Below are 15,075 nucleotides of genomic sequence, written 5' to 3' on the forward strand. Positions count from 1 at the left end.
TCAGAGGGTGCATGTGTGATATAGATGTCTGAAATAAACACACAAACACACAAAGACTGTGTAAAGCCTGTCTGTGTATACTCAGGCTCTGCACAGAGTCACTATTGTTATCCTGGAAAAATATATTTTGGCGCTGTAAATGGCAAAGACAGTCAAAAAAAAAAAAAACAGACGGCAAAAATCCCCCAAAATCTTCAGCTTTTTCAAACCTTTGATACTTTGGCATACTTCCAGCTACACTTACCACTACAATTTAACCTTTAAAACGGAGGAAAATATGTTCTCTAACAAGTCGTCAGTCAGAAGAGGATGTCATGGAGCAGGACAGTTGAAACAGTGAGAGGAAAAATGTTTTCACATAAAAAAAAATTGGGAGATAGGAATTTGTTTTGTTTTTATTCTGTTTTTAAATATTTCAAATTAAACATTGTGTTGAAATAAAAACAAAAGCAGCAAAAAATATTGTATGATGTTACATTTTATTTTCTGTTTTACACAGTGAGGATATTTTGACACTACACTAACATTGCAGTCAGTTTCATAAAATACAAATAAATCAGGCGTTATTGAAAATGTATAAGTTGAGAGCAGAAAATGTTGAAAATGAACTTTTTGAATGAATTTTAAAATGTTTTAACATTGTGTGATATATTGTAGAACAATTATACAAAGACAACCCTAACAGAGTACCACAGGAGTGTCAAGAGCTACATAATGGGGTACCCGATCATTCTTACTGGCCATAGATTCCTGATAATGACTGAAATGTCCTAAATGCTAATGACTGCTCCAAATGAGAGAATCGGGCCATTGGATTAATTTCCAAGTTTGAAAATGGTCCCTTTTAGGTCCTCTGTTGACATTGGCACAAAAACGTAACTGCTCTAAACTCTTGAGCATCTATGTTGCACATCTTGTGCACAAAAAGAATCTATCAAGCAGACCCACTGAACAGTATCAAAACTTTGTTTTGTCGCAAATAATTAAATGATTTAGGATTCAATTTGATTCAATTCTTAATATAGAAGTTCATTGCTAACCAATTTCTGTTTAAGTGCTACTTTTTCCACTTGTCACTTTTCCCTGGGATAAGACAGGTGGTTATGAAGGCCATCATGTGCTTTTTGACAGTGAAAATCTCTTTCTCCCACATCCTTCGAGAGCTTGGTGACCTGTGAAACAAATTAATGTTTCAGCATTTCTTAATGGAAACGCCTATTTTGGCCGTTTTTGAATTCTTTTGATTTTGCCATTACATACTACATAAATGTTTACCACACCCATGTTTGTTTTTCAGCACAACTTCACCTTTTTAAATTAAACCCTTTTTAAATTGTGAGCGTGTACTACGAACAGGACGCTGCAAAAACTCAGCTGATTACTATGGTCACAAGACATCCTGCTGGCAGGAAAGAGAAAGAGAAAAAGAAAAGTACTGCAAAATTCTGTCTGCAGGAGCAACCGAGGCAACTCTGACTGCTTCCAATCACACAGACAACATACAAAAATAACAAACAGCACTGAAACACAACAAAGCCAACAATCCCTCCTTATGAGGAACTGCTGCTATGGCCTATTTGGGGGAACAAACAAATGCTCCAGCCAAAACAACATGCAGTACATGCAGTGACCTGCAACTACAAACAATTCACTCCACAGCACCAAACAACTGCTCACTGAAAACTACTAAACTCTAAATTCTCCTCCCCTCCACACTTCATTAAAACAGCATTATAAAACAGCAAAAATACCAGTCCAAACATTTCTACATCTGGGGTAACAAACACCTACACAAAGAAAATGCCCGGATGTTAAATGGACAGAGGCGGGGCTTCACAGCAACCAGGATATATGAACCGAAGATCCACATAGCAGACAGCAGAGGGACTCACAAAGCAGCAGTGGCAAGGAGACACACAGCCAACACACAACCAGACTGTGTGACGTCACTGGACATCAAAGCCATTTCCTGTCTTTCATCGCTCTCCCACGCGACACCACCGCATACGTCACTCTCGCGTTTGATTCGGATGGATGAGCGCATGCGCACAAGGACGCACATGACTCGACTCACGAAGAATGAAACAAATGAAGTGAAACATAAATCAGCTGTTATTAGACAAATAAGTGGCGTTAAATTGAACTAAAATCAAATGTGACGCGTTTATTTTCATGTCCTCTGATAAAGTTCAGATGAGAGGATGAATTCATTTCATCGCTTGACTTACATGAGTACATTTGGTTGTCAGCCTCGGAGCGGATCAGCTGGGATCAGCTGAGAGAGAGCCAGCAGCAGGAGCACATTCAGAGATCAGATCAGAAGATAAAAACTGAGCCCTGTCAGACACTAAGATGTCATCTGAGGAGGATCACTGACGTTTCAACAATAACAGCCCCCCAAACTCTTTCTGCCCCCAAGGGGCTCCTTAGATTTGTTGATAAATTTAATCTATAAAAAAATATGTGTAAAATGAATTATTAATCTATTGATTCTATCAAATGTGTATTATTTACATTGCCTTATTTATATGTTTACCAAACTGAACTTGGAGCTTAATGCCACAAATAATAAATGATAAAGTTCAGAAACCCAAAGATCAAATGCAGTTTAAAAAAATGTTTAATCTCTAGTTGAATGTAAATCATCTAGAAATGTTGAACTGTTTATATTGAAACCACATAGACAAGTATAAAGAATGACACAACAGGATGGAAATGAAAATCCTGCTAACAGTTTCAGCTTGTCTTTAGTGAAGATTGGCATTCAGAAAAACCAAGTGGCTCAGTTTTGAGGGCTTTCTTGTTTCTTCTCTCTGTTATTATTATCTGCCCCATTAAAGAGCAGATTCTCTCTGAGGGGACGGATGTTGCCACAATACACAGTGTGAGTTGTCTCTGATTGTAGCGCACAAACTTTCTTTAAGTGACGGAGGTACATACTGAGACAACCACTTCATTCAAAGTGTATTTTTTCTTTCAACATGAATTTGCATATTGTTTTCCTTAGTTAACAGATATGTATACTGAATAACATTTCCACTGCAACACGTTTCTTTTATCTTATAAACTCAAATATGACAGAATGTACCAGTATGTTAGCAGTAGGTGCAGAAACATATAAAACTATATGAAATTAAAAACAAAAGGAGCTAATCACTTAGCGTAGCAGCATGAGACAAACTTGTTTTTTATAGCACAAATCAGCATAAACGAACGGTACCACTTCAGGTCCATTCAGAGAACATGGCGGGCTGGGTGACGCCATCACCAGAAATTAAAATGTGTAATATCTATAAAACCGTAGGAGTACAAATGAACGGTACCATTTTGGGTCCATTTGGAGTACATGGCGGGCTGGGCGACCTGTAGATGTCCTAAAAAATAATCTTTAAGAACTGAAAAACCGTAGCAGCACAGACGAAACACAAAGGAGACAGACTATTTCTCCGAAATTTTGCATGGGGTGGGGGGCCAGCTTCACGCAGGTGTGTGATGACCCTGTAGTTGGCACACACCCTCTTGTCCCCCTTCTTGAAGGGCTGTTAATGATAACTTTCTTTGTGTGTAGCTGTTTTGTTCTTAATGTTGGATCTTTCCAACATTCCATTTAAAAACGTTGTCAAGGGCTCGTTGGTCTAAGGGTGTTATTCTCGCTTTGGGTGCGAGAGGTCCTGTGTTCAAATCGACGAGCCCTTCACAAGATGTGTCCAATGATCTGCACGCCTGTTCAAGTATCAGAATGTTAGGCATCAAGAATTAAGGAAGGAAGCTTTGATGAGGCTACCTGCCTCCAACAAAATGTTATTGAAACATACCAAAATTTAAAATGTGATGAAGTAACGTGAAGTTCAATCTGTCAGATGCATATGATGCATATCCTTATTTGCATGTGCACAGCGTGATTATATATATTTTTTTTTTTATTTTGGCAGGTGACCAATTGTCTGCTAGTTTGTTCACACAACTTTGGTAGCTGTGAAAGTATCTCCAGGAGGCATTGTCCTGCGGGGTGTTCCAGGTAAGAGGTTCAATAAACTCTGAGTCATAAAAAAGGGCTGTGATTTACCAGTTCTCATGCAATAGTGGTATAGTGGTGAGCATGGCTACCTTCCAAACAGTTGACCTGGGTTCGGTTCCCGGCCATTGCAGTTTAACTTTGTGTTTTACGTTTGTTTTCCTTCCAGAAATCCTGAACTATTGTAGATCTCAGGCCGATGGTGCCAAATTCCTCCAGCTACGGACCTGTAACCCGTCCTCACCACAGCTGTTACACCCTGTAATTGTCTCGGGGAAAGGGAAGCTTATTGCCGTAATGATGGGATGGCTCCATACTCCCACAGAACATCCCTGGGAACCCGGTCATACACCTTCTCCAGATCAAATCTTGGTGTTCAACATGTAGAGCAGCTGTGTTTTATCTTGCAAGCAACACTGAGTTTCTAACATTTGGATGTTGTTAAGAGGATCGTTACCATAAGCTGAGAATCAAACACGTACAACACGTAGGAATTCTACCACTGAACCACTGATGCTGACTGCAAGTTATGAGTACCACTATGTCACTCTGGGCATCAACTTCAGTTGGTTTTCACACAATGAAAAGTCTTTTAAGGTGCTAACTGAAAGAAGTTTATTGTTTCTTTTGACAAAGATAAGAAAAAATAAAAACACTACATCAAGCATTGCTCCATGCACATTCGGCCTCCATAGAAGGCATACACCCTCTCTGCCCTGGACACAGAAACCTCCCAGGAAGTGCTGTGGTGAGGAAGAAACACATTCGTGCAATGCTTTTGTAGCCTTTGAGGAATAAACAATTAACAAAACTGTGGTTGTGCGTTTGTATACAACAAAGACAATGGCACAGGAAACCTGCTAAGTTGTTAAATATAGCTGAGTGTGTGCACCCACTAAACTGTAGTACGCTACCTGGCTAACATGTGGTGCAGGGTGCTACTGGTGGCAGGGGAAACTGCCACAGTCTTGAATGATCAATAAGCTTCACAGCTGTTCTGAATGCTCACAGTGGGGCAGCCATTGTGTATCTGAATCACATGTGATTTTGTAAATTCTTCAAAGCAGCTTCAATTATCTATTAACACTCCCACCAACAGAAATATAAATTAGCACCCCTAACTTATGGGCTCATCTGGGAATTGAACCCAGGCCCTCTCAGACCCTAAGGAAGGATCATACCCCTAGACCAACAAGCCTTGAGCGGCAGGACTTGTATGGCATTCAACATGTTGCACATCACATTTATCATACAGTGAGACAGTAATGTTTAAGGTGGAGTCATAAACATATTAGAACATAACATGGGTGCAGGGAGGGAGCTGATAAGTTTAGACTTCTTCCCACTCCTTTGGATCATCAGAGAAACTCTTCCTGATGCATAACAGAGTATGTGAGTGTTTACCAGTGCAGAGATGATCTGACACTGACATGATTTGAACACACAACCTTCTGATCTGGAGTCAGATGCGCTACCATTGCACAGAGACTTTGTGTTTACTGAAGTTGGTCCAAAGATAAAGAAGGCTAATCGGTAGATTGTGGGGCGTAGAAGTTATCAGCATTTCCATGAAGAATTCTTTCTTCCTTCTGCAGGTAATAGCTGAGAGGTTGGCGGTTTGCTGACAGCTGAATCTTATAAATCCAGAAAAGTGTTTAATCTCGTCCAGTGAGGGTGAAACTCCAACGAAGGGGGAATAAGCACCCGTGTAGAAGTCACTTTTGTCTGTGATCCAGCTGGTCGAAAAGGGTAAACCTTCTCATGAGCATGAATAGTGCACAGCAGTCACAGCAGAAAGGATTTGGCAGGAGTCATGACTTAGCGGGGTACTTAGGATGAGGTATCTTCAGCATACAGTGAAAATTTGTCGCTTGACGGGCAGCAATTTTGCACAAAGACAACACAACACAACCTTGTCACTGCAGCAAATTTGAGGTTTGTGCTGTACAAAGGAGAGGGAAGTCTTGGAGATGGACTTCTGAATTAAAGATTTCAAAAAGGTAGGAAGGGGATTGTCAGAATGGCAGAAATGTGTTTCCAAACTATGAACAAAACAAAATGCATTTGGAGATCTTCACTTTTAGTGGCCTTCTTAAAATACAATACTGATCATTTCAATTATGAAACACAAACGACTTCCTTTTGTACAAGTGCTTCTCTTTGCGGTTGTCCTGGATGGTATTAAAACCAGTTTTTGATAGATTTCTTCAGATCAGCTGAGTGAGTGAATTTGTCATCAACATTTTACCCTAACCCTAACTGAAGCACAGACTTGTGTTCTGAGAGCAGTAAGTGCTATTTGTTGGGGTAATGTTGGTGATTTCAGAAGTCAATCACAAGTCAGCAAGTTTTATCAGTTTTTAGGGTGTGGGGGTTAAGAACATCTGAATTAGTTTGAAAGTCACAAATGTTACCTTAACCTGAGCACTGACTTGACTGTTGAATTCAGTAAGTACAACTTGTTGGGGCAGTGCTGACTGACAAAGACAACAGCAGGTTTGATGGGAGCCATGACTCCCAACACAAATGCAGATAGCTTTATCTAGAGAGCCTAACCCCAAGCCTTGTTTGGAATAACAATATAATTGTCTAAACTGTTAAACAGTTAAACAACATTTAATAGACATGATTAGCAGAGTCCTCCTTGGAAACTTAAATTTGTTACATCTAACTCAGCTGTACTCAGTCAGCCTGTACAGGTGATTCAGCAGATTCAGCAATTCAGCAGTTGTTGGACTAAAGATAACTTAGCTGTTACTGAATCATCTGTACAGGCTGACTGAGTACAGCTGAGTTAGATGTAACTTTCACTGCCTTCTGTACTTATTTTGTCTAACACGTTGATATTTCAACTGGCACGCTGACTGGTTGTGTGCCCAAAAGGCTTCAAAGACATCTTTCTACCATTCTCTCCTCCAAACCTTTGGACACAGCATCAAGGTTTCTCATAATGTGACATGGGTGTCATTACCATTCTGAAGTGTCCAAGGTGCTTGATTAAGGCTCCGGTCTCTTCAGAGGCATGGGTTTCTACTCACAGTTAATTGAGGAATCAGAGGAATTGAAAATTGAATCACATCAGTAGAGGTGCGGTGATTTGGTCCCAGGATTTTCACATAGTTTTCAGCTGATCATTAGCTGTGGATGGACCTGGTATCTGCTGTCTGGGGCTTTGCTTGGTTTCACCTCCTCAACCAAAGTTGAAGCTGTACCAGAAGGAGACAAGAAGACTCTCCAGATCATTGATAGGTTGGAGGAGAACGTTAAGTTTTCACCGTTATGATATAAGACTTCTGCAGACAGGATACTGAGATCGGACTTTCGGGAACAAAGTATCATAGGTACAGCACACAGCTGAAACGTTTCCTGTTCAGGATGGAATACGGCACCTCACGCAGTGCTTGTCCAGGAAGGAAAAAGTTGAGCAGCCAGCTTGTGATATTTGCAACATCTAACATTAGTAGGATGGCACGGCTGGGATTCGAACCCAGGATCTCCTGGTTACAAGGCAGGTGCTTTGACCAGCTAAGCCACAGCACCACTCTGAAGTACATGTATATGCAGAGGATCTGTTAATCGAAGTGTAATGTGTATCCTGCAGATGAGGTTGATGGTGAAGTGGTTTGTTTTAATGTAGGACTCTGCATCTACCTGAACCTGTTTGACTGCAGATGTGCATTTTCATTTGGACCCCAGGAAGAGTAGCTGCTGCCTCAGTGACAGCTAACAGGGATCCTAACAAATGATAAACAATAAACAGACATTTCCAATCTACCCTTACCCTAACCCTTTCATAAAATGTTCCTAAACTTCTATTAAAGGCAGCATTATTGCAGCAGGCAGTACTCTACTGTGAAGGTCATGACAAAAAAGTGTGAGGAGTCTTTGATCTCTGTGATGTCATTAGAACCTTTGTGATATCACAGAATCAGCATCTCCTTTGATGTTTACTGATGGATTTGTGCGGTGTTTTGTTTTGATGAACCTCATTATTTACACACAGCATATTCAGGACATTAATGTGACAGCTTATTTTATGCTAAAGAAACTAAAGTGACTGTTATTTGTCACAGTGGACTTGGCTCATCATATTTTGCTGACTAACTGGTATTGGAGTTGTAAACTCCTTATTTTGGCCTTCTCTTGTTGCCATATATCCAAAGAGCTAAAGTCTTGTCTTGTGTAGAAAATTAATCTTAATGATCTGACAACAACTTTGAAAGGCGATACAATACATCCAGGTAACCTTTGAATTAAACTTCAACAGGTTTGATGGATATTTCGAGATAATTCAAGATGGACCTAAAGTCAGACGTTTAGGATGATTGTACCTAGAACAGTAGGCTGCAACATGGACAGCTGAACACAAAAGAAGATGAAATGTGAACACACACATGCAGGGCACAGTAGGTTAGCAGTCCATCGCCTTAAACACTGGGCCACCTCAGCATGCAGTGACCTGGAGTGTGTGTAAATAGGTTGATAGTTAACTGCTCACATTAATTTATGTATCAGCAATGAAGGATGGAGTTTCTGAGCAGTTCAGTATAAACTGATAAACATACAGAAAACTATATGTCTGTTTTCTGCTCAAATTTCCCGCCCTCCATTCAGGGTTTCTTAAGGGCATACATTTTTTTATTTTCTATTTGTATGTACCCTCACCCTCAGTGAGTGCATCTCTTTGGGGGTGTCCTTGTTGGAATTTCAACTAAATCTATGAAGATTGACATTTTGAATGGGTTTGTTGAGATCAGCTAAAAGTATGAACCTGTCCTTAAGATCACCATAACTGAAGCACAGAGTTGTGTTCTGGGAACAGTAAATGCTGTTTGTTGGGTAGTTGTTAGAATAAATGTACATAAAGTGATTATCACAGTACTGCTCAACTTTTACTGACCCTGCAAGAATGCAGAAACCTGTGTTTTTATTAGCAGGAGCAGAGGTCATACCTCCGAAGAAGAAGCAACGACCTTCAAAGAAGATTTATGAAGAAAGGGAGGATGTCGAAGCGAGATTACTTCGTTCATAAACTAACCCTCAATGTGTTTGTGTTTCTTGTGACTTATAACTTGAATATAAATCATATAACAAGCATCTATTCATTCACTACTTGCAGCTGTGTATTCTCACCTTTAGAGCTGCAAGATTTTGTAACTAGGAACCACCCTAAGGAAATAAAAAGGGGGAGAACAGAAGAGATACTCCAGAGCGGGTAGAGAGTGTCACTGAGCACATCTCTGTCTGTTCTCCTTGCAAGTAAAATGAGTGCTGTTGTCCTTTGTCTTTCTTCCCTGTGTGTTTAATAATGTTCTAGGTGGTTTAAACCTGACAGTAGTGTTGGTGATTTCAAAAGTTCTTTCCTCTGAATCAGTCAATAGGATAACATGTTTTATCAATGTATTGGTAGAAATGTGTGAACTAAGCTCTACTTGTTAACAGACAAAAACAACGGCAAACCACATCTGAGGCTCTAACTCAGACAGCTACAATTATTCCTTTCTACATAAATGCTTCTCTTTGGGATTGTCCTGCTAAGAAATTCAGTAAGAAATTATGATGATCTGCTATTTTAAATAGATTTCTTGGGATCAGCTGCAACAACACAACCCTAATCCCTAATCACTGCAGTTAACAGTCCTCTCACCATATGCTAACGGTCCTCATGAATTTAAGAGGATCATTGTCTGATCATTTTGTTCTTCAAACCGTTACCAAGACCACAGAAACTTCCTGCTGAAGAAAGACAACACATGTATTCGACAAACTGGAAAAAAGTTTAGGGTCACAATTAATTATCCAACATGTGTGTTGACTTGAGTTTTGGATTCAGTAAATGCTGCTGTTGGGGCTGCGTTAACTGAAAAATACAACAACAAAGTAAAGAATCAATGTCTGACAATCTGACTCACATCACTTCAGTCAGAGACACAATTGAGTGTTTCAAGTGTTGCTCTTTGGGGTTGCCCTGGTTGAAATTTTGACAATTTTCTTTTTTTTTTTTTAGATTAGCCAAATTTATGTTTCCTTGGTTGGAATTCAAACTTTCTGCTGAAGGAGGACAGGGTGCATCTCGGAACAATCTCTTTTAAGTTTAAAATAAGTCAGGTGAAGAAAAGTTGCCACAACGGTGGCACGAAGATTAATCTGAAATAAAGGCTTTATGTGACTTGGTGAATTCAGTGAGAGACACTGATGATTATTTTCAGCATCAGTGCTTCTCTTTGGAGTTGTTCTTGTTCAATGGTCAACAAAAAAAAAAGAGAAAGATTGCCATTTATTTAGATTCTTCTATACAATCAGCTGACTGTATGAATTCATCCTCAACACTAACCAAAGTGAAGCACAGTGTTATGACTGGAGTCAGTTTGTAAGAAGTGCATGGTAGTGTGGGTTGGACCTGGTGTGTGTGTGTGTGTGTGTGGGTGTGGGTGTCCTGTGTCTGTGTTCTATCCCCTATGTAAATAGGTGTGTTCCATAGCCGGTAGCCGATTGGTGGATGAGTTCCAGCCTGGCCTGTGATAAGCTAACAACCAGAACCACGTGAGATAAGAGGAGGCCAGGCAGCAGACGTGGGGAGGCAGCTGGCATTTGCTCATCTTCCCTCTCTCAACCGGATACGCTAGATTGCATAGTGTTGCACTTAAAACTCGTGAGCAGTAGGGGTGGACTGCTATTTTTGATTTATGGTGTTTTTCTCTTGTTTTGGTTAGGTAGGGGGGTAATTCCTGTCTTTTGTTTGAGTAGTTTTGGATAGGGAAGTCTTTTGTTTTGTAGTTACGAATCTTCTATTTGTTGTTTTGGCCTTGGTTCACCCTGAAGCTTAGCGCTCACCTTTAGTTTATTATTTTGTATAGGTATTGTGCCGAGAGCACCTTGTAAATAAAAATCCCATCCATAGCTGCAAACAGTAGTTTTTTCTATGACTACTTGGGACTTGGGGAAGATGGGACCTTATCATGTTGTGCTCTAGGCACCCCTAGACTGGGGCATAACACACAGCTCTGTGTTCTGAGAGCAGTAAGTGCTATTTGTTGGGGCAGAGTTGGTGATTTTGGAGTTGCTCTTGTTCAATGGTCAACAAAAAAAAAAGAAAAAGATTGCCATTTATTTAGATTCTTCTATGCAATCAGCCGACTGCATGAACTCATCCTCAACATTAACCAAAGTGAAGCACAGCTCTGTGTTCTGAGAGCAGTAAGTGATATTTGTTGGGGCAGAGTTGGTGATTTCAAAAGTCAATCACAAGGACAACAAGTTTTATCCGTTTTTTGGGGGTGGAGGTGAAGAAAGTAGTTTGAAAGTCATGATTCATCATGATTCATGCTGCTGTGTCCTGGTATGAAGCACATTGGTGTCCTTTCTTTCTTGTTACCTTGACTGTTGGATTCAGTAACAGTTACTTCTTGGGGGAAAGGTTTGTGACCTTACAAATGTTATCTTAACTGGAGCATTGATGTGTGGATCAGTGCTTCTCTTAGTGGACAGTAAGTGCTATTAGTTGGAGTTGGTGATTTAAAAAGTTGTTCATTCTGTCCAAGCATTAATCAGGACAGAGAGTTTATTCAACAATTTGGTAGAAAAAAAGCGTTGGTTGGAATAAAAACAACAACACAGATGGCCATTTTGAAAAGATTTGTTCAGATCAGCTGCAGCAACACTAATCACTGCAGTTAACAGTTCTCTCACCATATGCTAATGGTCCTGAATTTAAGAGGATCATTGTCTGTTCCTGATGGACTAATTGTGTTCTTCATTACAAACCATTACCAAGACCATTGAAACTGCCCGAACAAGGCAGAAGATGTAAGATGGGTAAAAGCCTGAAAGGGAGTCCATTGGAACTGCGACACAACAAGGAAGTGGCTGCATAGACTCTTTGGAGAAGGTTGTATGTGCGGTAAAAAATTGCTGAATGTGACTTCTATTCTCTGCTCTCTTTTTCCCTTTCGCTGTTAATTTACAAAAACAACATTAATTCTTGGAGCCAAGTTTTCGTCAGATCTAACTCGGTGGGAGCCATAACTGCCACCACAAATAGAAATCTTAGAAATGAGTGAAGTTGTCTTCAACGTTTTGAAGGGCTGAATTTGTCACAAATGTTTACCTTGAGCACTGACTTGGCTGTTGAATTCAGTAAGTGCTACTTGTTGAGGCAGTGCTGACTGACAAAGACAACAGCAGGTTTGGTGGGAGCCATAACTGCCACCACAAATAGAAATCTTAGAAATGAATGAAGTTGTCTTCAACATTTCCCCAACTGAAGCACACACTTTTGCTCTGAGAACTTAGAAAGAGTTAGTGCTATTAGTTGGGGTAATGTTGGTGGTTTCAGAAGTTGTTCCTTCAACCAATAATCAGGACAGAGAGTTAATTCAACAATGCTATGACCCGCCCAAAGCACAAGCTTACCTTTAATTTAATAATACCCTATCTTTTTGTTTGTTCCGGGTCTCCTTTAGTGGATTAGTTTTGATCCCGGACGAGCCCCCACTTATGTTACGACCAGCTCGTTTGGGGAAACGGAAGTAACATAAAAACCCGATGGTAAGGGGTAAAATAAAAAGGTATTTTTTTTATAAAGGTATGCAGTTAACAAAAGAAGGTGGCCAACGGAGAAAACAAAAGGGCCACAGTCAAAACAGCACAAAATGAAAAGACGAAAGCAACTAACAGCACCTAACAAAATGTCTACGAAGATAATTCCTAGTTAACACACAAAAGGGGGATGCAGGATTCGGGACAACAGCAAATGTTCACAGCGCGACGGCGAGTCAGAGTATGGGGAAACCCAGCTCACCCCGGAACAAAGGGTTGACAGTTGATTTATAGTCGGGGGTGGAGACAACAGGTGGGCCCAGCTGATCAGCTGTTCGCTACAGCTGGCGCAGCGAAGGTGCGAGGTAGGCGGAGCCGCTCCCGGGGAATTCCTGATGACGTTGGTATCCCCCCCACTTCTCGCAGGATCCGCCAGGTGATCTGCTCAAAACAACCACAGAGAGAGAGACAGAGAAATCCCCAATAATATGGCGATGGCCATAACAAACAAATTAACAATTCATTAATTAACCCAACCTCAACATTTACTTGAGTTTTGAATTTAATATTGCTACTTCTTGGTGCTGTGTTACAACAAGTCACGGAATTGATGTCTTCTTAGACCTTAGTTGGAATTTGGACAAAAAAACAGAATGCCAATCCCTCTTTTCTTTTAATCAGCTTTTACCTGCAGTATCTGGACAAGAGGAACAGTATTTTAGTGGTTGGTGCTGTGTTTAGCAGAGGGAAATCGCTTTTCACAGGAAACAAACTTTGGTAAGAGTCATGACAATTGCCAAGCACCCACATGTTGCCCTTCCTTACATGGCAAATGTGATAACAATTAAATTACCTGCAGGGGAAAATGTTTCTATATTGTTTTTCACACAATACTGTGGGAATTAAGTCCTCGGCTGTATTTCTATGCATATTATACTTAAATTAGTAAATGGCAGAGAGAGAGAGATGACCTGCAGCATTATGTGTATTTCTGTCATAAACTGCAAGCTGCGCCTCCAAAGAGACTGGAGCCTTAATACAGTGCCACACCTAACCTGTGTCACATTATGAGAAAGCTCAAAGCTGTGTCCAAAAGTTTGGAAGAAAGAAAGATGTCTTTGAAGCCATTTGGACACACAACCAGTCAGTGTGCAGCATTCAAACTCACAATATTTCATAGTGTGGTTGAAAGAGGAGGCAGAATATTGGAAATGTAGGTCAAAGTCACAGAAGCCACCTGTCAAGAGTCACAGGTACAAGCAGCAGTGAAAATTAGTTCCAGTTTTGTTGTTGCTTCTGTCTGCAGAACTCAAAGTTATCTGGCAGGACCATGATTGTCTTTGGAGCTTCATTAACAGAGTGCACTCTACTGTGGAGGTCATGACAAAAAAGTGGGAGGAGTCTTTGATCTCTTTGATGTCATTAGAACCTTTGTGACATCACATCTCCTTTAATGTTTACTGATGGAACAGGAAAAGGTCAGATCCTGATAAAACTTGTGAATCCACAAGTATGCCTTTCTTTGTTTGTGTACCAACAGCCAAGCGAGGTAGTGTGGCTGAGCGAGTACAATCTTGAAGTGTAAATGGAAAACTGTTATAAACTGAGTGTTGCACCAGTGGCCACCATCACTTCAAGTAACCCAAATGGGAACAATCCTTATTGACAGCATTGTTGCGCTTTGCTACATCTGAGCTAAAGATACAAATAAAATAATCAAAACCGGCTTTTATTTTGAAATGATTGCGTGGTGCGACTGGTCGTCTTCTGTAGCTCAAAGCATTAAGGAGTTGAAACACAGCATAACATATTAAATGATCAAAATAAATGAGGAAATACACACAACAGTCTGTTGTGTTTTTGGCAATTTTTTGGAGGTCGTTTTTTGCAATTCTAGCAGCCTGGCTAGCCTAGCTCAGCTGCCTCATACACAGCTAACTGCAATGCACTGTGTAGCTGACACTGTCCTATCAAAGCTAGCATTAACTTTTCTGTTTCCTCATCAGAGACACAGCTTGACACACGTGTCAAATCAAATCAGATTTATTTGTATAGTGCCAAATCATAGCAAAGTTACATCAAGGCACTTTACATATAGAGCAGGTCTAGACCAAACTCTTTATACATTTATTTAAAGAGACCCAACAGATCCCCAGATGAGCAAGCACTTGGCAATTGTGGCAAGGAAGAACTTCCTTTAAGAGGCAGAAACCTCGAGCAGAACCAGGCTCAGGGGGGGCGGCCATCTGCCTCGACCGGTTGGGTTGAGAGTGGGGGAGAGAGAGAGAGAGAGTGAGACAGGCATTGGACGGGGCGGGGGGGTGTAGGCAGGAACATGTTGCTGCATGAAGTTCATGGAGTTGAGCTGTAATATAGAATTCATGAAATATGGGACCAGCAGGTGTTGCAGGAACATGGCATGGAGATGAGTCACCACCTGCAGGATGAGGACAGGGAGAGAGAGGAGAGGAACTGGGAGAGACAGAGACTTTGGCAGAACATGGGTAGTAAATGCAGTATAA

At 40.6% G+C, this 15,075-nt stretch overlaps 1 non-coding gene across 1 annotated transcript; it reads right to left on the reverse strand.

Moving 5' to 3' along the window:
* Positions 1-7,481: 7,481 nt before the first annotated feature.
* On the reverse strand, positions 7,482-7,555 carry trnat-ugu (transfer RNA threonine (anticodon UGU)). Its single transcript has one exon. It is a non-coding gene; the product is annotated as a tRNA-Thr (tRNA).
* Between the last annotated feature and the right edge of the window lie 7,520 nt (positions 7,556-15,075).

Source organism: Echeneis naucrates, unplaced genomic scaffold, assembly GCF_900963305.1.
Source record: "Echeneis naucrates unplaced genomic scaffold, fEcheNa1.1, whole genome shotgun sequence".
NCBI classification, from domain to species: Eukaryota; Metazoa; Chordata; class Actinopteri; order Carangiformes; family Echeneidae; genus Echeneis; species Echeneis naucrates.